Here is a 26573-nt window from a genome sequence, read left to right as displayed (position 1 = left end):
TAAGACATTTTTAACATTAATTCACTGTAACCAGAACTGGAATTTGCCTATAAGTACTTGAATTATAACATACAGGTAATGAGCAATGATGTTTCCTCTGAAGCTTCAGATTCAGAGTGTTCATGACTTCACACATAAATGTCAGATATGCCAATGTTAGCTGAAAGCTGTCATTTTTTTAAAGCTTCAGGCAGTTGGCCTTTAATATGACATTCCAAAAACATGGAGACTTCTTCCTTCAGCTCCTAAATCCAATCAAACACACTAGCAAAACTCAGTGTGGAACAGAAGAACTTTGAGATTGGTTCTCAAAACTTTAAAATGTAAGGCAAATATCCTGAAGTTTATCCTATTATTTTTTATGTAATTAAATACCTTGATGGCAACACTGGATTCTTCTCATGAATTGCTGGACAGAGTTTTGGAAGCCAGTGCTTGACAGTGAATGACTCTCCAAATGAATGGGATATTTGGGGAGATTGTCAAAAATCCTGTTCTTGAGTCTGGCATCATCATTCACTTATTTCTTTGCCAGGTTTAGAGGCTGTCCAACTCTGTAACAAAACTAGGAGGCATGCAGCATTAGAAACTGTAAGAACAATCACAATAAAGAAAGAAGGATGCACGTCCAAAAGAGAAAATGTTCAGACTGACATATGAAATCCTATAAGAGGCTTGCCATCCATCATAATTCAAGGTATACACTCCAACCAATTCCTTCTGCTCAGTCTCACATGTTTCAAGTAATTCCAACACAGTTTCAAAGATATTATCAGCTATAGTACGGTCTTCAGGATTTAAGAAGCTATATGTCTTCTTCTGCTTTATCTTTAGCTACATATAATGCACAGAGGAGAAATTGAGCACAATTTTCTTCATTAATCTCTCATCACAACTAATAGCAAAAAGAAAAGTGATGTTTTATCCTGGCACTTGACTGTAGAATTGGACAATATATTTTCTAGAATTTATTCTTAGTTTGTTACAGGAGGAAAAGTTTGACAACATCAGAATCCAAGGCTGAACATCTCCAACAGAGTGTAATGGTATATGGGAATGACCTTGGGAGACAGGAGGAAGAGCCGCAGCCTAGACCATAGTCTGATAAACAAAATTTGAGTCTGAAGGAGGAGAGGTGGAGAAAGTGTCTCAGAAGGGATCCTCCCTAGTTTTTGGGAGAGTAAAAGTAAGTACTTTCAGACTTGCATGACTGATGTCAGCCCTTCAAGGTAGTCCGGGCAAGAAGCACCACCATGAATACTAACTCTGTCTTTATTGTAAGGTTACATTAACAGAATCTTATTGATGAAAGAGATGGGCTCTGAGTCTGTTGAAGTCACCTCTGCAACACTGAATGTGCACATAAAAGCTTATTTCTAATTCTCAACAAATATCTATACATACACCAGATTGGGATTATCTGAGACAAAAGCAGCCAATAGCTTTTGTTCTGTGCTCTATTAATAGGAAATGCATTTGAACAAATCAAACTCAATGGGCCAGATATGACCCACAGAACTGCTGTAAAACATCAGGCAATACCACTGGATCCTGTCCCTTGGGAGCATCTGAAGCAGCCCTGCTAAACCAGGTAGGTCACAATGGACAGAACAGGGACAACATGATGACATCCTCAGACTCAGACTGTGCTACTGCAGTAATATAAATTCGCTCTTTCAAGTGAAATTACATTGGATGTAAGGCCTGATATCACCTCTGAAAACTATTTGGATTCCTGAAATATTATGACTCTGAAATCATAAAAGAGAGTCAAGAGGCATCCTATGTGAACTGTTCCTAAATTCCAGATCTGCCTACCACCAAAATATGAAGCTGATCTGCAACCCCCCACCCCTCATAAAAGTCAAAGGAGTTCCATCTGGGTGTCTATAGAATGAGCCTTGTTTCCTTTTCAAATTACATGACTGACATTTAACTTTTTTTGCAAAGGAGATAGAGAAGCATAAATGATTTTGTAATCACACGGTTTAAAGACCGCAAAGAAAATTGGCCTACTACCTGCTTAAGATTACCTACTGTGTATAAAATAAGAAGGCAGCCTGGTCTCTGTCTCAAAGAAAACAGAAAATACCTAAAATGCTCCACAGAGTAGCATCTCAGATTCACTATAATAACAACATACTGGATCCAGAACACAGAACTATTTTTTAAGCTTCAGTTCACATTTAGCCATTATACCAATTTCCAAAGGGGGTAAGAAATGTGTAATGCAGTATCTGAAATGAGATCTTTCAAAACCGAATGTTACTACTTTGGTGTTATTAAACTAAGACTTAGTACCTGTCTCTCCTTCTTTCCCACTTATAATTCACTTTGTCAGCCACCCTAGGGAAATACACACTAGCTTCCTCATTAATCAGCACTACGTTATCATAAAAACTGCTTAACATCTGGATATCTTTTATATATTCTCCTGTTAATGTAAACTTTTAAAGAGGGCATTCCTTTCACCTATTACCTGTTTATTTATGCCGATGCTTTTGGTAATACCCAGGGAGTTCTCTAGAGAAAGAAATAGGTTATTTACTTTATTGTACCCTCCTTTTAAAGAAAAATCATTTACGCTAAGATCTCTTCTAATCCTGTATCACACACAAAGAACACTTCACTAAATATGCTCTTAAATCATGGTAACAGGGTACAAGTTGCTTTATAGAGTCAGTAGCTGAAAAGTGTTCACATCGAAAGACCCTACAGATTGCATCACCACCATCGCAGAGGAGATGGTTAATTACTCTAATTTCTACAATTATCATGATTATACATAGCTTTAATTTTACTTTGCAATCCGATGAATGTGTTAGCTGGTTATCTGATTGCATTGTTTTAAACCATTCCTTAATTATGCGCCATGTATTTTATTTGTTATTTTTATGTATTTGATTATATTATTGTTAGCCACTTTTGTAATGGTGAGATAAAGGAAATACATCAGGACTAAAATGCAAATGTATACACAGTGAAAACTGAGACGTTCAACCTGATCCACAGTAATATATCTCCCAACGTGGGTTTCTTCCATGATTAATGTAACTGAGTGCATATCTGAGCTCCTATTGCTGGTTACCTTCCATTGAAAAGAGGCAAAGAGAAAGACAAGACCTTCTAGTCAAATCATGTCTAACCTTCCCAAGGCTCTATTTTAGGCAAGTGCAAGAGAAAGAAACTTGAGCTACACGTGTTCCATTAAAAAATTGATTGATTCCCATTCAGGCTTGGAGGTGATTTTTGGAAATGATCTGCAACAGTCATATGTCAAAATATTGAAAAATGGTGTAAAGTTATTCTGATTCAAAAGGCTGGTTTAATCATTTGGGCACTTGGTTTTTCTTTCAAAAGTGGGGTTTGGAAACTTGTTTTATTGCTTTGCTACTCATCCTCCTATGTCACAGCTGAAATCTTTGAAGTACCTTGATGAAAAATGCCCATCAAAAGTCAGTGGGGCTTTCATTTTTGTGGCACAGGGGCTGAATCAGAGATGCACTTTCAGCTGTTGATGACTGCAGTATTAAGTGGAGCTTCAAAGATCAAACATTAATATAACATTTTTGCATTGCTTCACAGGACTTTTCAGCCAAACTATGAGGCATTGAAGGATCTGTCTGCAGCTCCCACAGCTCATGTAACCTGTAATGCTCAGACTCTCTATATATGTAAATGCCCAGTTTTGAGAGTTATGCTCTCTAAGAAAAAGAGGATGCAGTAGAGTTGCACAAGCTAGGCCTGATGAATATAAGTGTGATGGAGTTGACACTTCCCTGTACAAAGGCCACATTCTTGTAGGAATAATGTGCTTGGAAAGCATGTTGCATGCTGGTAGTTGGCCTGGAAACCAGGACTAAAAGTGTGGGAGCAGGAGGGGGACCTGAGTTTCTAGCACTTCCTTTACTGGGGCAGCCTTGTTCCTTTCCCTCTTCCTTCATCCCCATGCCTCTTTCTGATAGCCTCTCTTCCTCTTCACATAGCAGACAGCCAAGGAAAAGACAGATTGCCTTTGCTTGATTGCTGAAGTACTTGCTTGCAGTGAGCTTTTGAATTTACATCAAGGGCTCTATGAAATTTGGCAAAGGGCTGTTTTCAACCCTAAAACTGGATTGACAGACCTTGATGTATGGGGATATATATACAGTATATATATATATATATATACACACACACACACACACACACACACATACACACGATACCATGTGCCTGTTGAAAAAGGAAGCAAAGGGCCAAGTCCAGTGAGTTGGGCAATCAATGTCCCCTGCCTTACAGAGAACATTCCTTTGTTTGAAAGCATTTTCTGTTTGAAGAGTTATCCAGGTTGGTGTGAACTTGAAGATCAAGAAGTAGGGGAAGTACATCAACAATCAGCATCTAGACTGCAGACCAAGCAGCACCAGATCTTTCCACAATGGCATGATGAACTGAAGGTCTTTCTTGTCAATAGATATTTTCTAGACTATGACCTCCAGGTAGAATCAGCATACGGGAGGTGAGAGGAGAGGGTGCAGAATTTTTCCATGGAAACCCCCACCCAATGGAACAGCCTCATTGTGGCAGTTTGATTATTATTATGGTTGGTCGCATAGTCAGCCAGATCTTTAGACTGGATTTGGCATTTTTATCCACCTATTAAGTCCTTCCCAAGATGTTGTTGTTTGATGGTTTCATGTTGTTAAAGGTATCGTCACAGGACATAAGCTGTTCCAAGTGAAGCTCCCTTTTGCAATTGACTGATGGCGATTTTGTCAGTGCTGATGGTCTTCAAGTGGTGCTTCATGTTTTGGGATTGCACCCAAGGCACCTATTACTATTGGTACTATCTTTGCTTTCTTTTGCCATAGTTGTTCTACTTCTGCAGCTTTTCTGGCAGCATATTTGGAAGTGATTTGCCCCTGCCTTCTTCTTAGTGACTGGCCCCAAAGTCATCCAGCTGGTTTTGTGTTTAAGACAGAACTAGAACTCCTGATCTCCCAGTTTCTTGCTGATGCCTTAATCACTACACCAGACTCGCTCTCCTTATGCTTAAATATTTGCAACTCATTATGCAGTAGTGGTCTCACAACCTAAGTCAATTTTATTTATTTGTTTGCAGTATTTCCCTACATATTTTCAATTTTAAAAAAATCAAAGATTTATATCAGTGTATATTCACACTAAAAGAGCAAGTAATAAATAAACAAACATACAATTGGAAGAAGAAGAGGGTGGGGGAGGAGACTGATCATATTCAGAATGAGAGCAAACTTGAACTCATGTTTATGACCTAACTGGCTTTGGTTGCTCTTGAACAGCTAAATATTTGGATGGGAACCCACTGGGAAATAGCAGAGCTGTAGGCTAGCCTGATAAACTAACAAAAATTTCTAGAAGAAGGCAGCTGCAAACCATTTCCCTGTGGTTGCCCACAGCATGGTGATATCAGTGAAGTAATCAGGAGGTCAGCTCAACTGAAAGGAAACTACCTTTTTCTTTTTCTTCTGAGATCCCAGTGCTTCTACTATCCAGAACTCAGTATCTCAACATCTGAGACGGTTGCCTAGACTAACCTGGGAAGCAAGGGCCTTTGCTCAGTCCTCCAAGGTTTCTATGTATTTGTTTGTTTGCTGAAGGCACAGGAAGGAATGCTGTTCAGCCTCTGCTGCTGGTACCTAGATCCCGTCTCCTAATTAGACAGATCTGGGACACTGTGTGACACTTTTTTTTCTGAGCGCCTTTGCTCTTGTGCTTGTGAATGATGAGCTATTGTATCAAGGAAGACTGCCAAGGCAGCCTCCCGAGGATTAGCTAACTTGTTTTCAGAACCGAGCAGGAAATAAAAAGCCTGAATATATATCTTGCCTCCCAGAATTCAGTTCAGGAGTGTGCCAGAAGCAGCTCAGCAGAGTTCTGAGATTTCATTTGGGTGTGTTGGTTTATTTTTTATTCACAATCTATAGCCCACGCAGGCTTTTAGTTAGAGCCCCAATGGTGGCTTTTATTCCCTTTTCACTTGTTATTTTTGGTGAGCCTTTTTTTTGTGCCTGACGAAGTCAGATCATCACTGCTCTATTGAACACTATCACCCACTGTGTGTGTGTGTGTGCGTGTATGTTGAAAGAAAGCAGTGGCGAGGGCCTGCAATTAGCTTGGGTTCCCACTACCAGCTCTCTGGGGCCTGGGCAAAGCCTCTTCTGCGTAGCTGAAACTGAGGTAGTGATGCATGAGACTCCTCTTTGCAAGTCTGTGAAAACACTCACAAAAGGAATCTGATCCAGAAATGTGTTGATTGGCGCCTGCAAGCAAAGGAGGCAAGCCCCTTCTTGCACTTCCTGTAACCCACCCAACCGTCCCATCATCACAGAGAGAGAGGGTTCTCTGAACTGGCCTTCATCTATGAGTCACATTTTGGGAGCAGCCCTTCACCTTTATGCACATAGTCACAGGATTATGCTATGCTTTTTGCCTTTCCAAGCGTGACAGGGGATCTATATATGTGGGTGTGATCCCATAACAGAAGACTTTCCCCTCCTACTAAGTTACCAACTCTCATTAGACCAGGGTGAAGATTGGTTTTTTTTTTTCTGCTAAGAAAAGTCTTTTGAGGCATGCTAAAGGTACCACTCCTTTTCCTTCTGTGTACTACCTCCTTTCCATCTCTTGTGCTCTCTTTTCTCTCTCAGCCACCCCAACTCTCTCTGATGTGGGAAGGAGCAGAACAGATGAAGGACTTGCTCGAAGCAAGGATTTGGGGGATGAGATGAACTGGTCTCTCAGCCTATGGGCACCTATGCTTGCTTCAAACATGGGATGAACAGCTTCTCACGCTGTAACATTATGCTAGAGCTGCATCAGACAAAAGTAGCTTCTGACTGAAGGTTTCTTTTGGGGAACTATTCCAGTGGATCGGCTCGCCTCATGTATGCAGCAAAAGGAAGCATTTCAGGTCCTCCTCTTGGAAAGCTCCTCCTTTAAAGCTCCACTGGCTAAGTTTCCACTAGATCTCTTGCATGACACTGCAGTGTCCAGGGTGCCTAGAGCAGATCCTACGGACTGCAGTATATGCCCGGATGAGATTCTGGGCTGCACGAGTCATTTGGGCAAGTGTTTTCCCCAGAGTATTTTCAAATATATGAAGAGAGAAGCAATCATGTTTATCATCTAACATTGGTCACCTAGTCCATGACCATCTAAAGCAGTGTTTTTCAGCCTTGGCAACGTGACGATGTGTGGACTTCAACTCCCAGAATTCCACACATCGTCACGTTGCCAAGGTTGAGAAACACCAATCTAAAAGTTGGTTTAGCAGCAGCAATACAAGTGGAACTTCTTTCTTTGTATCAGAATAGTTGTTCTGCTTCAGGATGCTGACCATTAATTCATTCCAAACAGAGCATTCAGTTCTCTCTCCACCACCCCAACTCTCTTTCATATTCTGTTTTTCAACTCTACCTGCCTCCAGATCCATCCATATTGGACAGTGGGGTTGGGTCAAGGGGTGGCCTTCTTAGAAATCCCTTCATTTCTTTCATCTCCTGTATTTAATGGGTAGTGACTAAGATCTGTAGATAGCAGGCAGGGTATAAATATTCAAAATAAGCAAGTGAATGCTTCCACAAATCTTGGAACCCCATCCATTTGTTTCTCCTTTTAGCAACTGTCCTGGCTGGCAGCACTCAAGATGAGTTTGTGATTAGAAATGGAGGCATCTGTAAAAATGCAGTTTAGAGAGTACAGTGGGGAGGGGGAGGGATCTGTTCCTTTTTTCCATTCCTCTTGCCAGCAGGAATTCTTTAAGTAGGCCAAAGGAGGGCAGTCTCTCCATCAGAGATCTGAAAATAGAAGGGTGGTAATTGGAGGACTTAGGTGGGTTGGGCGAGAGTTATGAAGCTGGCATGCCTTTCATTTCAAACACTAATTTGTCTGTGATAATAACATGTCAGAAACTGAGAAAACAGCACCCTTGGAGTTATTATGTCTTGACTAAATATACTGAGATCAACAGCAGAAAAGACTTTTATTTCACAATCCCTCTCTTGACATCTTTAAATTGCCAGGAGGAGACTGAGGAAATATGACCTTTTGATTGCTCTAGGTCTATGTTGTTTGGCTTTGGAAGAGGAGGCACCTCTACTGAAGGATGAGTTCCAGCAACTGGGACAGAGAACCATTGCTCATCTTCTAGGCATTCATACTATTGGTTCTCATAGGATTCCATTTTGTTCTCTATGCTTTTTGCTCAATGAGACAAAAACATTGAGATCATTCCGTTTGGAGGACTGAAGTGGCATCAGGATAAAGATGACATTCAGTTGTATTTTTCCTTTTATTTAATTCAAGCGAGAGAGAAAATGTTAAACTGGCATCTATGCAGAGTAATGGACTAGAAGAAGATTAATAAACTAAGGTTCAGTCTAGGATAAACTTATTAATAATGAATGATTTATTGGCCTGGCTGAATGGGGTTCATCCCCCTTTGCGTGGTACATTCTCTTTTGTAACTACAAGGAGCCTTTAGGCATATTAAACTACTTTACTGGTTGGATCATTACCAGAGCTTATGGATCCCTGCTCCAATAGCCTCTAGAATGGATGGGTATGAGGTTGCCTCTGAAGAGGTTCTGAAACTGTAATCTGAGCAGTCATAACAGCCCCTAGACTGCTAGCCAGGACAGAGTTTATGAACATAGGATAATGGAAGTTAACCAATTGCACCAAATTGTGGTCCTCTTCGGAGCTGAATTCAAAGCTCCAGCTTTAATGTTTAAGAGCTTAAGAAATTGGGCCTAAAGGACCATACAGTACAAATCCACTAGAGCTACAAAAGAATGCCACTACATATTCTATAAAATAGATCTGAGATTTAATAATCAGCACCTCTCTAGTCTCTTGGCCACTCACTCATTTTACACCTCCAACATAATAAGGTTGCCAACCAACTCTTTTGAAAAAATATTCTCTGGGGTGTCCAGTAATGTGAAAAGCTATAAAAATAATAAAAATGAGATCAATTCAATAAGATTATTTTTATTACTTTTCGGAAGTCACACATACATACAGAACCCTTGGTAGCTTACCATAACATATGATGAGGTGTCCAGGAACTCTCTGGTCCGATCTGTTTGACTATTTTCCCGTTTTAAGGTTTGATGAGGTGAACATGGGGCTTAGTAGAATCCAGCTAATTCCCTATTTGTTGCCTTTCCTTGCTTTTACCTAGTTGTTGGGTCCAGGAATTGTACATTAAATTCATTTGTATGAGAACCCACATTAAAATATACTATAATGATACCACTCTTCTCATAAGGAGGGCGGGGGGAGGAATCTTTGGATTCAGAATATCTGAATAATTATAGGCATATGACAGGCATCCCATTCCTGGGTGTGGTGCTCAAGTGAGTGGTGGCAAATCAGATCCAACTATTCTTGAACATAATGTTTTTTTCTAGATCCATTTCAGTCAAGATTGAGGCCAGTTTGGGCACTGAGGGCAAATCCACATTGCGGTCTAAGCTAAATATCTCCCATGCTGCTCCTGCTGTTTCTTAAACCAATGGCAGTCCTAAGTGTAGTGGGTTGGCAACAGGGCTGGGCTGGTGCTCAGTCTGGATTAGGGCCACTGCAAGACCTTACTGGTCATTCATCTGCTGCTTCTTGCCATTCCAATCTGTATAGGGAAGGCAAACCTTGCTGACTGGTACATGTATGAACTGGTCTAGCAGTGCTTGTCCTTTTCTTCTAGACTCCTCACTAGTCTCTGTGCCTTTCCTTTTCTTTCCCAGATGTTTGCACACATGGATGCCTTCACACCCCTTTCCCACAATATTTCATTTGACACTAAAGCAGATCTTTTTTTTTTCTTTTTTCCCCATATGATATTATTCTTGTTCTGATGTTACCATAAACAAAGCAACAGGGGAACTATTGTTCTTTCATTCCGATGTTCATCTATAGCTCCACAGAAAATTTACAGCAAGGAAAAAATGATAATTTAGGTTCCTAGCTTACAATTTAAGGATTAAAAAACCCTTTAAAAATAAAGGGAAAGGGAAAGAAGTTTTGCAGTACCGTGGGCAGGGGGTGGGAAAGCAAGGGGAGGCTGCTTCATCCAGCCTGGGCAGAAACCAAAAGACTCCCCACTGGTAGATATAAGGGGTGAATGGAACATGGGCTTCTACAATTGAGGGTAGTTCATTCACTTAATTGGCCACTGTTAGATCAACTGCATGATCATCCCAACAAGCAGAGAGGATAGCCACTTGACAGCCCAAGATAAAATGGCTTCACAGGACAGTGACTAGCTGCTCCATGAACTGCAGGTAGTTGGAGCTGGGGTACTACTAGAATGGAACAAATTGCTGGAGACCATCCATTCTGAAGGGATTCACACAGCTCAGGGCAGAAAATAGTGATTTTGAATCAAGCTGAAAAACACGGGTATGGGGTGCATTTGCAATGGGCTGGGCATGGGAACAGGACAACTTGATCTGTTCCTGCACTCAGGAAGTAGTGGGTGGTCTGTACCAGTGATGGGCCAACCAGAAAGTGTGGATCTGCCCTGGAACTGTTTGGTCATTCTGTAAGATGCTCTTCACCAGACAGAGAAAATCAAAATTTGTTCCTGTTGATTTGCATGGACCTCTTATTGGCTTTCAGTACCACTTCTGGACCCTTCTGATTTTTGTCTATGGAACAGTTTTGTGAAGGTTCTGCTCATACTTGGATGGCCATAACCCAAATACGGTGCTTGGAGGTATCTGCTGGACCTCAGGCCATTTATTTTGTGGAATCTCACAAATATCTTTTTATCTCCTTATTGCTGACCACTACAATTATAAACTGGGTAAATTCATTCAAAGGTTTAGAGTGAAATGTTATCAGTATGATGTCTTTTAATCAGATCTAAGTGAGGTGATAGAAACACTTAATCAAAGCCTGGCTGTATAATGGACTGTATGAGGTCTAATTAACTGAAGATCCATACATCCAGGCAAGAGGAACATACAATTAGTGAATAGCTTATCTGTCCAGGTGAGTGGCCTTCAATTTCTTTTGGAAGGGGTTGCAATCCTTCTAAAAGATTGAGTTCATGCTGGGCCTTTAGTGATCCTCTAGTGATAACAAACACTAATATTTCAGACTGATTCTGATGTTTATAATCTGATAAAGTGAATGAAAAGATCAAATGCACTCCTAGAATGTTTTTTTTAAATGTTTCTCTAGAGCAGTTTTCCCCAACTGGCAGTTTCCATATTTGCTGAACTACAATCTCACAATACCTTGTCAGCAAAGACAAAAGGCAGCTGTGACAACTGAGAGTTGCAGACTAATGAATATGGACGATGCTGGATGGAGGAGGCTTAGGCTAAGATATGTATAATACATATGTTTCATCTCGATAGATTAATATCTGCCCTGTTTGTGTACATAATGTGTCTCTGTGCAGTACAGCATTTGAGAATTTCCATCAGATATTGTGAAGTTATAAATAACACTCCAGCACTTATTTTCCAGCCTTAATAAATATCACCAAGACTTTCTTTACTGTGAACTGTTAATAACTGCTTCACAGTGACTCTATGTGAGATAGAGAGAATGAGGCAGTGTATTTAATGTTCTCCTGATGGCCCCTTCAAAATGAGGGACTGAAGGATACGTCAGTCTTTCTCTCTCTCTTTGAAATACAGCATCAACTGTCTTGACAGCAATGAAAGCAGGTCCGTTGATTTTCAGACTTTCTCATTTTTTAAAAAAAATAACTCTATAGTTACATTCCATGTTTAAAACTGCATGCAACATCTAAAAGACCCAAAGACTTCTTAAAATATGCATTTTGGCATTACATTTTACAGCAAGGAATGCATTTGATCTTAAAATATTCCTTTCTGATGTTTTAACCTAAATGAGTGTATGTATGTATGTATGTATGTATGTATGTATGTATGTATTCATTCATTCATTCATTCATTCATTCATTCATTCATTCATTCATTCAATTTATATAGCCGCCCATCTCAGACCAGTGACTCTGGGCAGCTAACAATAATAAAAACTATCAAACAAGTAAGACAATACAGAAAATTAAATATAAATACAGCCAAGAGATCTTTAAAAATGTTGGTGTCAGGACAACCATGAAACAGGGTCCTTCACACACTTGGGGTCCCAGGCCCAGGCATAAAGCCAGGTCTTCAAGGCCTTCCAAAAAGCCAAAAGGGTTGGGGCCATCCTAATCAAAGGAGGGAGGATGTTCCAGACAGCAGATGCCACACCAGAAAAGGCATGTCTCCTGGTCCCCACCAGCCGACATTCCTTGGCTGACAGGACCCGGAGTGTGCCCATCCTGCCAGCCCAGATTGGATGGGTAGAAACAACTGGGAAAAGACAGTCTCTAAGGCAACCCGGTCCCAAGCCATGAAGGGCTTTAAAGGTGACAACCAGTTTTATATGCATTTTGGTACATCATTTGAGCAGAAGTGTATCTCAAAATTTAAAGCTCTAAAAAATAGAAAGATAACTGCTTTGTGAACCATATTTTAATGATTTTTAAAAGTCTCCCCACTCCACCCCATAACATTATGCTTGTAAAAAAGGAATTTTTTTCCAGGGCAGTAGGTGGTCGAGAGTTTCAACCATAATCATCTTTTACCCATTAATTATTATTTGTATTTTTTTCTTCTCATGCAGAACTTCCAGCGGCTGAATCCTCCAGTGAACTTGAATACTGTGCTTTCCTCAACACTATGCTGAGAGCATCTCAGGTAGCCTGGATATCCCTGTGCAGTGAATAGTATGATGGATTCAAGATAAACAGTGGCTGCCAGGGATTTTATACACACTTGCCTCATTCCTTCTGTTACTAGATGTCCTGATTCAGTTTCACATACAGGGATTTGTATATATGATGCTTGATGTGGAGATACTGGTATCTTTTATAGAGATTATTCACTAGACCTCGACTATTAGTGTAAATTTGCCCATCTAAAACAAAAAATGGGTTTGAGTTTTCAAGATCTTTTGAAGCATAGATGTTTATCAAAATAAAAATATTAGTTAATGTGCAATACTTCAGCACTGGATTGATAGTTGATTACCATTGGATTCTTAAGAAGAAGAGGAGGTAAATTATGATTTTGCAAATTGAAGTTGTACTTGGAGGCTTAAGCACAAAGGAGGAGCATACTTCATGTTTCAGAACAGATCACAAAACAGCAGAACTGATGTATTCAGAATGGTGAAGAAAGAAAGAAGGGGGAGGAGGAAGGAAGATAAATTATAGTGAACAGTGGATAACCTGGCATTTGGGGGTTTCTAATCATTAATTTAAAACTGAGCAGTAACTTAATGTTGATGATAATCAGATACCCCATATTTTCAACTAACATCCAAACCAAGGCAGTGTTGGGGAACAATAGCAGAGCATGTCGTTATTCAAGAGACCTGAGCTCTGGATGGCAGAGAATGGTTTCAAAAGCAGAATTAAGAATGGATGGTAGGAAACGGCCTCTTTCCTAACTTGTCCATAGATTAGTATAAGCAAGGTAGATGAGTCAAGGGAAAGACGCTAGCTAAGCAATGGATGTAGCTGACTCCAGGTCTCAGCACATTACCCTTGGCTGTTCACCTAGCCACCATTGAACTGAAAGGCAATATTTTTTAATAACAGTACATCTATGACCCCAGTATTGTTGTCTCAGGAGCAAGTCTCATTGGCTGAGTTGCCGTAGAAGACATGGCTCATGAACTTTGATTGCAATAAAAACTGGTAGCCAACCGACTGATGTAGATTTTTTTTTCTGATTACAAGCTTCCCACTATTGCAAGCTTTCCCAGAACAGAGTACATCAGATGAAGTGTGGCATGTCCCCCCCCCGCAAAAAAGTGTAGAATTGCTGAGCTCAATAAACGTTTCCTGTTGAAGGTGTTGCCTAGTAGACAGAAGGTTGCCATGTTACAGAGTTGCAGGCAGCCTTTTAAAAATGCATTTGTTTCGTTAATATTAGAGCTGCAGGCTTCAGTTGCTGTAATTGGGAGATGAATCAGCTGTGATGGATTGATCTCTGGGGGCTAAGAACTGAATCTCAGAGCAGTGCAAGAGCAAAACTTGATTGTATATATTTTTTGAGGCTAAGATGCTTCTTGTATATTACTAAATATATTAAGAACAAATTTTCCTTTAATAGCAAATGAACACTTTAAATAAACTATATGTTTTCTGCAATATCAGGAAGTTGCATCTCTATATTGAGACAGGGCAATGAATAAATGATTTAATTTTAATTATTAAATTATGTGTTTTTTAAAAAATCACACAAGGAAGAGTATACATCATTTGTGTACTTAATTAATTAAGCACTCAATTAGTTCCAAAGGAAGGTTAACATTGCAATCCTGTTTGTGTCTGCTCAGAAAACACCCTGCCCTCCCCCCGAGTTCAATGATACTTACTAATAGGGAAATGTGTATATAGCAAACTAAGAATATGGAAATATATTAATTAGTTGACAGCTTTTACAACTATAAATCCATGGAAATACATAGTGAGGCTGCTTCCATGTCTGAGGATATGCTGGATAAGAATGCCATTGTGACCATTTATTTATTTATTGGGGCATGCCTAGGTAAAAGTAAGGCCATTTGCTCCATCCAAGAACAGGAATAATCAAGTCTTCCAGCATTTATGATAGCCTACAGGTAGTGTGAAGACTTATTCAGAAAAAAAGTCTAGAAATGCTGCAGGGTTGAAGTCTGTGTTGTTGATATGCAGCCCAAATTCCCTGCTGATTTTGAAAAAGCATCTGCAGAGCCTCTATGAATCTGAAATCAAACAGTTTATCAATTACAGTTTTATGGTCTATTCCTCTTTTTTTTAATCCTTATTGTTCTCTAAGACTTCACATCAAATGCTCTGAAATTGAATTAAGACTTTTAAAGCAGTCCTTAGCCTATTCTTGCTGAGCACTTGAACATGTGAGGTCACGTGCACAAAAGAGATACTGTGTGGTACCTTGGATTTTCATAGTGTATTATTCATGCTCACCCTGGTGATGTGTAAGATGACAGGCAGATCAGAAGGCTTGACATCATGGAAAGAAAAAGATGGGGAAAATGGAGTGAAACTCTTGATTCCATGTTTTCTCTGCCAGAAGAATCTCAATTAACACAGAAAATACTACTCTTGTCTTGCTGTTGTAGTTGCCTAACCTTTTCAAGCAAAGTAGTCCCTTCTGGGAGAATTAAATGCACCAGGTTTAAGTCTAATAATTTTACAATGGCAACACTACAAAAAGGGACACACATATCTCCTTGAAGTTTTTGGGGCTGATATTTATTCCATTTCCTGCAGGGGCAAAGAGCTTATTAAGAATGAATTCCAGAAGTGAGCTTAAATCGAAATGTATCTATGTCATTAAATGTTTAATAACATTATTTTTCCATTGAATATTACTTAGAAAAGATAATTGCTCTCAAATTTCCTTGCCAGCTGTTCTGACTTAGAAAGGTTCTCCTTATAAGCAGACAATGATTAGTTTAAAGTTCAAAAAAAAAAATGCTGTAGATTAGACACTGTTAGCTGAACCACCTTATCTTCAGCTCAGTCTGCCCTTCCAGACTGTAGAACTAAAACAGCCTGGTATCCTTGAGATGTATTGGACTTATTTTAAGTGTTTTTAATTGATTGTTTTAAAATTATAGAGTTGCTATATTTTTCTTGAGTGTGGCACCATCCTGGGCTCCTTCAAGAGAAAAGGTAGCATATAAATATGATTAATAATGAAAAAGGAATAACACACAACTGGAGGACACCCGACTGAGCTGAACTAAAGATAGCAAACAAATTCAATATTATACTAGTAGAAACTGACAATCTTGGTATAGCTTTCTTTGCTAAAGAGCACCATATTACAGCTTCAGAAAAAGAGTACATCCTAAAGAAGGGGTAGTATATATTTCCTCCTCTGCCACAGTGAAACTCAAACGACTCATTGGATTAATTATAATCCATTGGCTGACAGCCATCAAAGCTAAGGGTGAGAGTTAGTTCTGACAACATCCAAAGCAAACAGCCTGAAACCAGATTCGTCTGTTCCTACAGCAAAGCAGAGGTGGAAAACTCATTCCCCCTGCCCCACAGAGGAAAGCTTTAAGGACTGTTTCACCCACATGGGCAGCAGAAAAAGGCGCACACATTTGCATCTGGATTTTATTGGAAATAGAATGTGCCCTCGATACACTGCCGTTGCTGGAATTCTTTTGTAACAGCTTCATTTGGATTTTTTTTACTGCTTATTGGAGATTTGCATTTTTGAACTTATGCTAGCAGCTGCCTTCAGTGTTGTCAGAGAAGCCTGATGCTAACTGTGCTTGAAACATGGTTTCAAAGTCACAACGTCAGCCTCTTAAGTCAGGGTTCATTGTATAAAACCTACAACTGGGATTTCACTGGATTGCAACTTTGGGTGTCTTATGGCTGGCAGCACCTCTGTATTGGTGGCTACCTTGCAGGTCAGTTCCCCCTCTCCTTTTTGCACCGATCGGGGGCGGGGGCAGCAGCATAATGACGATCCTTCCCAGAAAGTGCAGCTAGGATGCCCCACCCCTTTTTTCCCATGGATGCTGGGCCCACCCACTGCAGTTGCTTGCCACAATTTGATACTGCTGCCGCTGGCTCTTGCACACCCTGAAAAGGTCTGTGACTGAAATTAGAAATCTGAGTATAATTCTTCTTCCTGGCTGGACAAAGCAGAAAGAGGATGGGTTTAGGAAAGACTATTGCTGGACTCTTTGAAATATAAACAGAAAAGCTGAAAACAACATTCACAGCAATAGCTGCAGATAAATTATAAATGTCTGTCCCATATGACATTTTGTTTTGTTTGAAGATGAAAGAGCTTCCATTGACTGATTATGGGCCATTAAGTCGTTTTCGACTTCTAGCAACCACATAGATAGATTTTCTCCATGATGATCTGGTCTTTCAGGTCTTCCAACATTGCACCCATCACCGTTATAACTGAGTCTATCCACTGCTGGTCGTCCTCATCTTCTCTTTCCCTCCACCTTTCCCAACATCACAGCCTTTTCCAAAGAGTTGGGTCTTCACATAATGTGTCCGAAGTAGGATAATTTGAGCCTGATCATTTGTGCCTCGAGTGAGAACTATGGTTTGATTTGTTCTCCATTGATCATAGCTCCCATACACAGAATAAATGAAACATCATTGCAGCTAGGGTCGATTGCTTCTTTAAATGTCATCACCATGATCTCTGAACTTTGGAGAAAATGGATGCATCTACAATTATGAAATACTAGAAAAGATTAGGCTGAGTCTTGTCAACAGATTTAACTTCTTCTCTCAGTGGAACCAGGGGAAATTAATTCCACCTCCCCCAAGGCCCCTCACACAACCCTGCAGAGCAGGGCATAGGAGAGGAGCAGAAAGTCCTATTGTACAAATAGAAATATCAGATTCCAGAAAGAAAAAGAAAGCCTTTTCTTTCTTATAGTCTCTGTTGCAAAATTCCTGCTGCCAGATGAGGGCAGAGAAAAACAAGTGTGGTTACCAAAGGCCATGACTGGGATCTACTGGGATCCAATGAACTGCACATTTTCATTTTAAAGTCTTAATTTTCTGAACCCACTTCAGTTTCCATGAGCCCAGATTGTATCAATCCTTCTCACTTTTGTACCTTTCTGGTTTTTTTGGGTCTGTTCCACTTCTCTGACATGCAGTTAACATTTTAGTATTTATGTTCCCCATATCCGGGGAAGCCTCTGAGTTTTTGTTCAGTCCTGTTTTTTTCCTTTCTCTGTGAGATTCCGAAGGTCTTATGAATCTGATCTTTTCTGCTAAATAAGTTTCAGTAGCCTCTCTTTCTCCACCCCTTAAGCCATGTCCCCAAATGTGCCCCGAGACAGGGCCACCACAAGCAGGTGTGCAAGTTGTGCACTGCACAAAGATGCCATGATACGGGGGGGGCAGGGGTGCCAAACAATGGGAACGATAGTAGCCCAGTGCCACATTGCAGGGCACCACCTTGGGGGAAGACGCCTGTCCAGTTACTACTCTGTGAATCTGCGCATGTGCTGTAGAAGAAAAAGGAGAACGAAGCACTGGGAAGCCGCAGCTGCCACGTGACATGACTTGACGGTCAGGTGGCAAAAAACCTTTTGTACAAAGGCACCTTACAGGTCAGCAGTGGTCCTGCCCAGAAATTCCACAAAACAGATGCTTGGGCATATGGGTTGTCAGTAGGCACTCTGAAAATGTAGTGTAATGAATAAGAGCTAGGTGTTTATTGTCAACAAGAACTTTCCGTTGTTTTCATGATGAAGTAGAAAAATAAGAAGACATGATGAGCTGATTTCAAACAGTGGAATATCTCATAGCAAGGTATCCCACTTTATTCCATACAAAAAGGAAACAAAATGGTATATTTTGTTGGAAATACTACATTTTAAAAGATGTCTTCTCGTAATTGGCTTCGTTCATTGAAAGTGGCTGTTCTGAATCTCAAATAAATAATGCCTTTCCTAGCCGTATCTGGAGATAGTGGAGGTTGAGCCTCAGACCTTCTGCCGGCCAGGCCTGTGGGAAACTTGCTGAATACTGTGGTTCTTAGAAGGAAGTGAGGCTTGATGCCTAAAAGGTGTCACAGAGACTCCACATTCTGGAGCCAATTCACATGCCCACTGAAGCCGGTTCATATTCTGCTCCATTCACATACTATAGCCATTCCTCTCTCTTTCTTCTTCCCACTGCATAACAATGTGTGACTGGTTGATTGGGCTGATTTTGATGGATCATGACTTGTGTGGCCTTACTTTATAATTGGTATATTGATTCATCCATTCTGCTCTCTAAGAAGCTATTTGTCTTCCTTGAAATTTACTGTCAAAGGGCTCATAATTAGACATAGTACTCAGCTTGGATGATGGTTGTAATAATGGTTCTAATAATGTTCATCATCTGCACACAGCACATTTGTGTAACTTGATGACTCCTGCAATCATACTGACTTATGTAAATACCAAAGAATTTTCTTTTGTGACTTCTTCAATAGAGGCAAAAGGTTTGGTGGCTTTGAAGAAGTATAGCCCATTTCAGGCGCTAATAGATGTCTGGATGCGTTGCTTTTCTAATGAGCTGTAAAACTGAGATCATCACTTTTATCGCTCGGTGATATGAAAAGTCCCACATCATTCATTACAAGCACAAGGGGCTGGTACCAACTACTTGGTTAGTCTCCAACTGGGTCATTATAGTCTGCATATTTAACATTTCCTCATAGATTAATTAAAGCAGATTACCTCTGTTAAACAGCTGGAAAGGGTTGATGATCTCATATCAAAAGTTGGTTGGTTAGAGGATGATGGCTCCGTTGGTACTCTAAGTAGCTCAAACTAAGAATTTCATTTAGAAATACGCCATTTCTTACCAAGATTACAATCATCCTTTGTATTTTCTTATTTCTATCCAGTTGGAAGATTAATCCGGAGCACACAATGACCAATAAGAGTCTCATGATGGACTTTTCAATCCTCTATTTTGGAATAATGTAAGAATCTAAATGGTTCCTACCATAATTCCCAGTACTATATTGGAGGGGAAGCAGCAAACTGGAAGAGAGGACAGCACCAGCAGTGCTCTTTGTTTAGAAAAAAAAAAAGCATTAATATGTTGAAGTTGCTACAGATTTCCAAAGGAAGTACAAAGAGAGTATGAAGTCAGTTAGCAGCAACTCCTGTCAAAGTGAGTTACTGTCTAATCCAGGCCCAGGGAGACCCATGGCCCTCCAGTTGTTGCTGAACTACTCACAGCCTCAGCCAGAATGACCAGAGTTGTGGAACACAACATCTGGAGGGCCACAGATTTTGTATATCTGATCTAAACAATTGCAGTTGTCTCTCCCTTGCACAAAAAGCAGCAGTATGGAAATCCAATCTTGAATAAGAATATTCCTTGGAGGAAAAAAAAAAAAGAATAATTCCCCCCACTCAATGTATTTCTTGTTATTTAAGGTACATCTGGAATTAAGCTAAAAGAAAATTTAAGTTGCAGCTGGCAACACTGTTGTTGAGTCTTTTCAAAATAATGATAGAATTACATATCTCATAGGACCACTGTTATTCCCATCATGATAAAAACCAACTTCTTGTAAAATTTGTTGGCTTTGGGAAAATAGGTGGTTTTGCTACTATTGCTGCAAGAACAGCAGTAGGTACATTTCAGTGGAAAAAACACTAATATATTTCTGCATATATTGTTGTGCATTTGAGAGCAATAATTCAGAATACTCTGACATCATACAACTTTTTGTGACTCTAGAGTGGGGAATCAGAGGGTGCATTAGTTTATCTAAAGCAGCTTTTGCCCCACCTAGAATGTGTGGCTTGCTTTAAAAAACTTAAATTGAAATGTATGTGCATACTGAATTTACTGTGGGTTTTTCTTACAGTAGCTCATTATTCCTTTCCAAGGCACCCAGTTCCTCCTCTGCCAATAGAATTCTATCTGCAAGGACTCCGGTGAAAAAGGAGAGGAAAGAAAAGATAGAACTACAGGGCTGCTCTTCCCCAGCTCCTGGTGCTCTCAGATGGATGGGGACCATCATCTGCCCATTGGATGAACAATCTAGGAATGATAATCTCAGCACACCTGGAGAACCAGGTTGGAGAAAACTGACCTACTGGTGGTATAGATGGCTGTGATATATGTCATCCAGGGGAATGTGAGAATGATTCCCCGGCCAATTCCAGAAAGGACAGTACACAGGTTTTCAGTTTTATTCTTCAGGATGAATTTGGCTTGACAAGTAAATGTCTAACGCAGTCTTTTATGCTTGCTGCAATGAGTTCAAGCTACTTCCTGGATTGCTTTTGTAGAAATGATTTGTGGTTTCTTACTGTACTTCAGGAGGAGGATCTTTCAAAATATTGCTGAATTACAGCTCCCAGTCACCCTCACCATAGACCATGTTTATATAAACATGAAAAAATATATATATTTCTTTTATATTTTTTACCATAGACCATGTTGATAGGTCTCTGGATGCTGAAATTCAACAGCATCTGGGTGGCTATTACCCCTCCCATACTGTATCAGTTTCCAGGAATATCAATGAAGAAGTAAGGCCACAACCAGACTAAATCTTTTTAAGCTACACACTGAGAGTTGTATGATGATTGAATGTTCCTTATAACAAAACCAGTTGTCAGAAAAAAGAATTCTTTTTATCCCTCCACCAAAGCCAGTGAGGTATAATGGATATAAAGTTAAATTACAAGTATGGAGGCTAACTGAGGGACTTTATGCCTCTCACTGCCTCTCAATCTAATTTACTTCATAGAGTTGTTGTGGGTGAAAATAGAGGAGGGAGTACAATTCACACCACTTTGAGCTGTTGGAGCAAAGTCAGAACGTAAATGTAATGAATATGTGAACTAAAAGAACAAAAAGTTAGTATTTTACAGAATTCTGCTTATATTAACTTGTATCTTTCCTCAGGACAGCCAACTGACGTGGTCCATTGGATAGTCTTGACCATGTCATTCTCTCAGGTAAAGATAACCCATAGGATGCCAGACAGTGAGTATTTAGTGGTCCAATCAATAAGACCATGTTTTATGTGTCAGCTTTCCTTAATCTGTTGCCACCTGGACATTGCTACAACTCCCAAATTCTGGAATTGTAATTTTACAGCACATGAAGAGTTTTACTGCTGGTCTGGTAAAATGCCACACTGTACCAAGTCTGTATCTTCAAGTACTGCATCTTTCAGATGCAATATCTTTGCATGTCTGCTGATCATCAGGTCAGATCAAAAGCCGACTCAATTATTGTTCCAGGGAAAATATGTCCTTGGCCTTTTCTCTTCAGAATTTGCAATGATTCACTGGCCTTTCCCTACAAGAGTCCCATCTTTTCTGGGTCGTAAATTTTCAAACATGAAGCTATATTACTCAACAGAACAAGTCTCCTATCCTAAGCCTTAGAGACAGTTAGGAAGGAGAAACCCAGCTGGGGGACAAAGCAACTGATACTGCACTAACAGGAGATTGTATTTACTCACTCAGGTAGAACATGGCTGCTAGAGAGCTCTTCCCTTGCTAACAGTTGCGCTATGTTGCACTTTGGTGATGAACTAAAGCCTCAGAGACAAGTTGGTTAAGCAATGTTGATGCTTTTTTTTTTTTTTTTTTATCTGCACTCAGTCGTTACCAACTCTGCAGTGACTGCTTTTTTGGACGAGTCCTTTGCACCTTTGCAAGGTGTTTCGGAAGTGGTTTGCCAGTGCCTCCTTCCTAGAGCAGAGCCCAGCTGGTGAGGGCAGGAGGCGGGGTTTCCGTTGCTTTGCGCCTTTTTCGGGTGAGCGCAGCTTCCGCGCTACCGGCAACTGCTCCCAACTCCTTTTGCAAGGCGCCGCCAACATTTTTCCTCCAACCGGAGTGAGAGTACCCATTTATCTACTCACGTAAGTTTTCGAACTGTTGGGTTGACAGGAACTGGGGGAGGAAGCAGGAGCTCACTCTGCTATGCGAAGGCTGGGCTCGAACCGCTGAAGTGTCCACCATTTCTGGCCGGCAACTTTCAGCGTCATTAAGCCACTGTGCCACCGTGTCCCCTCCATGTTGATGCTATTGAGTGCTAAAACACATTTCAACTGCTCAAGTAACTTCAGTCCAGCTTCAGAGAGGGATAGAAAGGATGTTAGGTTGACAGGGATTAATACTTCACAAAATTCATGAAGTACTAGGCTGAAAGGAAGACAACCCTGAAATCTACTCCGTAATCATAAAGTTGGAAAAAATAGAAATACAAACATAAATCCAATGGCCTGTTTTCCCTTTGTCAGCTCCCCCACCCTAATAAAATTCTATGTATATCTGTGTATACACATTTAAATATATTCCACACACACACACACACACACACACCAAAAAAGAAAACAAAACAAAAGGTCAGGACAAAAAAAAAAGTTTAGTTGTTTATTTACTTGGCTTCTTGGCCACACCAGTTATAAGACTCTGAGAGGCTAACAGTTTCTGATTACAGGAATAAGATTAAAATGTAGTAAATGGTATTAAAATAGTAGTCAAGCAAGAACCAAGAAGCAGTGTTCTGCATTCACCTCAGGAACAAGTACTCAAACACACATTACATCCCCAGAGGCCGTACAGAATAGCCAGAGCTGAACAGATCTCCAAAATACTAAGAGCCATCCTTAACTCTGGGAATAAGCTGTTCCAGAGGAGAGGGGCCACCACTAAGAAGGCTCATATTAACATTTAATCAATATTAATTGAATTAATAGCTACTGATTTAAATTAATGGCCTGTAAAAGAAGGCACACATTTCAAAAACAAATAATCGCTCATGTGTATGTGCATATTCTCTTGCACAAATACAAACCGACACACACACACACCTTCTTCTAGCAGAAACTGCGGAACAGGAGTTGCATTGGAAAGGGAGGAAAGAGAAAGGACTGAACAGAATTGGAGGGAAATGAGATGAGGGGAAAAGGTAACAGGATAGGAAAGGAAAGGAAAGTAACAGGATAGGAAAGGAAGAATTGCAATTAGCTTGCCTTCTCCATATAGAGAGTGTTGTGAGGCAAGAGAAGGGGAAATGTTGCTGCCATTGCAATCAATACTGTTGTAATCATACTAAAATCCATCAATAATCAGCATAGGAAGTAAAATATAGAAACAGAAATTCCACACAGAAATGTTATTTTTATATGAAATCTTATACTTCTATCAAAATTCCAGAGAGAAAAAGAAGATCAGCTTGGACAGAAAAAAAGCAACAGGGTTGGCACCAGATGAGCTTCTCTAAGGAAGGATTCCCATCGAAGAAATGCCATAACTAACCATGCCATCTTGTGATTACCAAGTGGTCTTGGGCCAAGTTCTCTTTCAGCTTAATCCATAGCAGAACCATGAAAGTTGCCTGCCACAAGGGGTGGCACGTGAAGAAGAGTATCCCAGGAAGATCTCAGATTCTAGACTGGCATGCTTGGAGAGGCATTTCTTCTTCCAGGAAAGGGTCACATGTGGTCTTGGAGAGGCATGCCAGCAGCTGCACTCCAAAATGCAGTGGGTGGGGTAAGACAAAAGCTTAAATGTGATACCGTTCCATTGACATTTACTATGGGGAATTAGAGCTAAATATAGTTAACTATACAGTTATATATAACTATACAATTACATCTTAAGTTTTTTCTCTGGTCACATTAAAAATTACAATTTCTAGCAATTTCTAGAGGTCTCTGGAAGGGCTGCCCTCCAGGAACTGGAGTTTTCAGGAACTGCATATGGCTGGTTTAGGTGCTCTGGTCCAGCAGTGTCTGGAGTAGAATGAAATGTGATGAATCAAACTCACAGAAGGTGATCTGATCGGGGTTAGGATAATGCTTCATTGTGGAGACTACAGGGAAATCTTCTGCATGTTACACTGAGTTCTGAAACACAGCTACACGTAAAGAATATTTTAACTGAAATCTGAGTTGGAAAGCAGGAAGTAGCTTTCTCTTTCCCATTAAGCTGATGGCTTCTATCTTGATAAAGGGAAATTTTTAGAAGGTACTTTCAGCAAACTTCTGGAAGTTAAGAAACAGATGTGTTGTTTTAAGTTTAAGGCTGATGTGATAGGTCATTCTCATCTTCTATTTCATGCTCCATCTCTTTCTCCTGAGTGGTCTAATAATAACCAAAGTTTCCACTCCAGAAAGCCTACCCATTTATCATTTTCTCCGTCACAATCTCCGTACAATTATTGTCAGCCAGGGACTTGAAAATTGCTTGAAAAGTAAATCTAATATAATACCAAAGTGCCAAAGCTTAAAAGAAAATTGGTAAGTGGACCAGACCACCGTGGATGTTCCAACGGAGAGTGCACTCTGGATATTGCTGAACGAGATTGGTTCTCAAAGAAACAATTAATGTAATCAATTTCACTTTGCATTTTCCCTTGTCTCCAAAATTGAGTCATTAATCTTTAGGTCTGCTCTGTTGTCATACATAGAATTCAATTAAAAGAGTTCATAGTAATAAATAGATGTTTTGTCTCTTTCAAAGTGCAGAGTAACAACAGAAAAGAAACTCGGCTGTACCTGAAAAACTAGCATGAACTTAGAAGTAACAGAGACAAGATGGTTTTCAGATGTATATGTTACCTGCTTTCTTATTGTAGGACATCCTACAAGGCCCCAGGAGTGAATGTAATTCCTTTTATCATTACCTTCTTCTTCTACTGCCTGAGGCAAAAGTACTTGCCATTCTCTAGTGCAGCTTTCTGCAACCTGGATGCTATTAGAGTGTGTGAACTTCAAGTCCCAGAATCCTTAGCTATAGCCATGCTGGCTGGGAAATTCTGGGAGTTGATCCCCAGAGGTTGGGGAAGGCTGCTTAACGTATACCAAGAGTTGCATTTTTACTGAGTGGGGCCAGCTCCCACCCTTCCTTAAAACCAAACCCTTCCCTAGCACCAGGCAGTGCATTTTTGTCCTGCCAGCTTTTCACTGGCCTGGTGGAATGGCCATCCAGCAGCAACATCCTCAGCAGGGGTGAAAGGGATCCAAGCCGTGTAGTTGTCAGGATTTTCTTTCTCATGGGAAAGGATTCATCCCGTTATCTTTACAACAATAACAAATAATATTTTGGCTATAGGTATCATGTGAGAAACCCCTGTTATTGTGTGTTGTGTATTGTGCTATTTACTGCCACCTATTGGCGTGTGTCTGCTAGTTACTCAGTGGGGGTGGCATGGAGCTATAATATAATGAGAGGAAAATGTTCAGCCTCTCAGTGTCTCAGTGTGTGTGTTTTTAGCTTTAGCTCAGTATAGCACCATGTAATCATTTTTATGGACTATGTAGTTGTAACAAATTGCCAAGTAGTGTACCTCTTCTCTGAGAGTTTGTAGCTAGAGATTTTGTTAAGGTTGTGTTGCTAATAAGTCTTGGATGCTATATTACATGAGAATATGTGTTTTTCTTTATATTTTGTATGATATTTGCAATTTATGGAATTTTGCATTTTTATCACCAGTTAGTATATATTTTCTGACTGGATTTCTGACTGGAAATAAGAAATGGACATTGCATTGTGAATAGCTGCAATGTTGACGTGTATCTTTCCTGGGTAACTTTTCCTGGAGTTTTTGCTGCGCTCTGCACAAACAGGAGTGTTTGTGATTTGCACTCTGCCCGACAGTAGTGGCATTGCAGTGCAAGCCCACCCCTTTTCTGCACACATTTTTCCCCATGGACATGCCCCAAATGGGAAAGCTTGCAATGCAATGTTGCAGTGCTGCTTTTGTCACCGTGAGAAAACCAGCAAGGGCCTCCGTATGCCACAACCAAGTTCTTTCTTGAGATGTAAGTTAGACAGAGAGAATACAAGTAGCCCAATAGCACCTTATAGACTGTATGGGATTTAAACTCAAGTTCTCCCTGTATTAAGACCACCCCTCTTCTACTGCTCCTACTACTGGCTCTTGTTCCAGTAGTATGAGGGAATGTAAACCTAGACTCCTTTAGCCTTTAGGGGCTTTTGCTGTTCCCCATCTAATACTGTAA

General features: G+C 40.2%; 1 long non-coding RNA gene across 1 annotated transcript; it reads left to right on the top strand.

The window, feature by feature from the left end:
- The first annotated feature begins 1487 nt into the window (after nt 1-1487).
- Nucleotides 1488-20653, top strand: LOC148217121 (uncharacterized). The gene is made up of 4 exons (XR_015797992.1): nt 1488-1591; nt 12676-12749; nt 19470-19547; nt 20470-20653. It is a non-coding gene; the product is annotated as an uncharacterized LOC148217121 (long non-coding RNA).
- Nucleotides 20654-26573: the final 5920 nt, after the last annotated feature.

This window comes from Python bivittatus, unplaced genomic scaffold (genome assembly GCF_059951505.1).
Source record: "Python bivittatus isolate LINGU-HERP-01145 unplaced genomic scaffold, Pbiv_v1 ctg000020_np1212, whole genome shotgun sequence".
Taxonomy (NCBI): Eukaryota; Metazoa; Chordata; class Lepidosauria; order Squamata; family Pythonidae; genus Python; species Python bivittatus.
The sequence above is the reverse complement of the archived record's forward strand: the minus strand, read 5'-3'. Positions and strand labels throughout refer to the sequence as shown.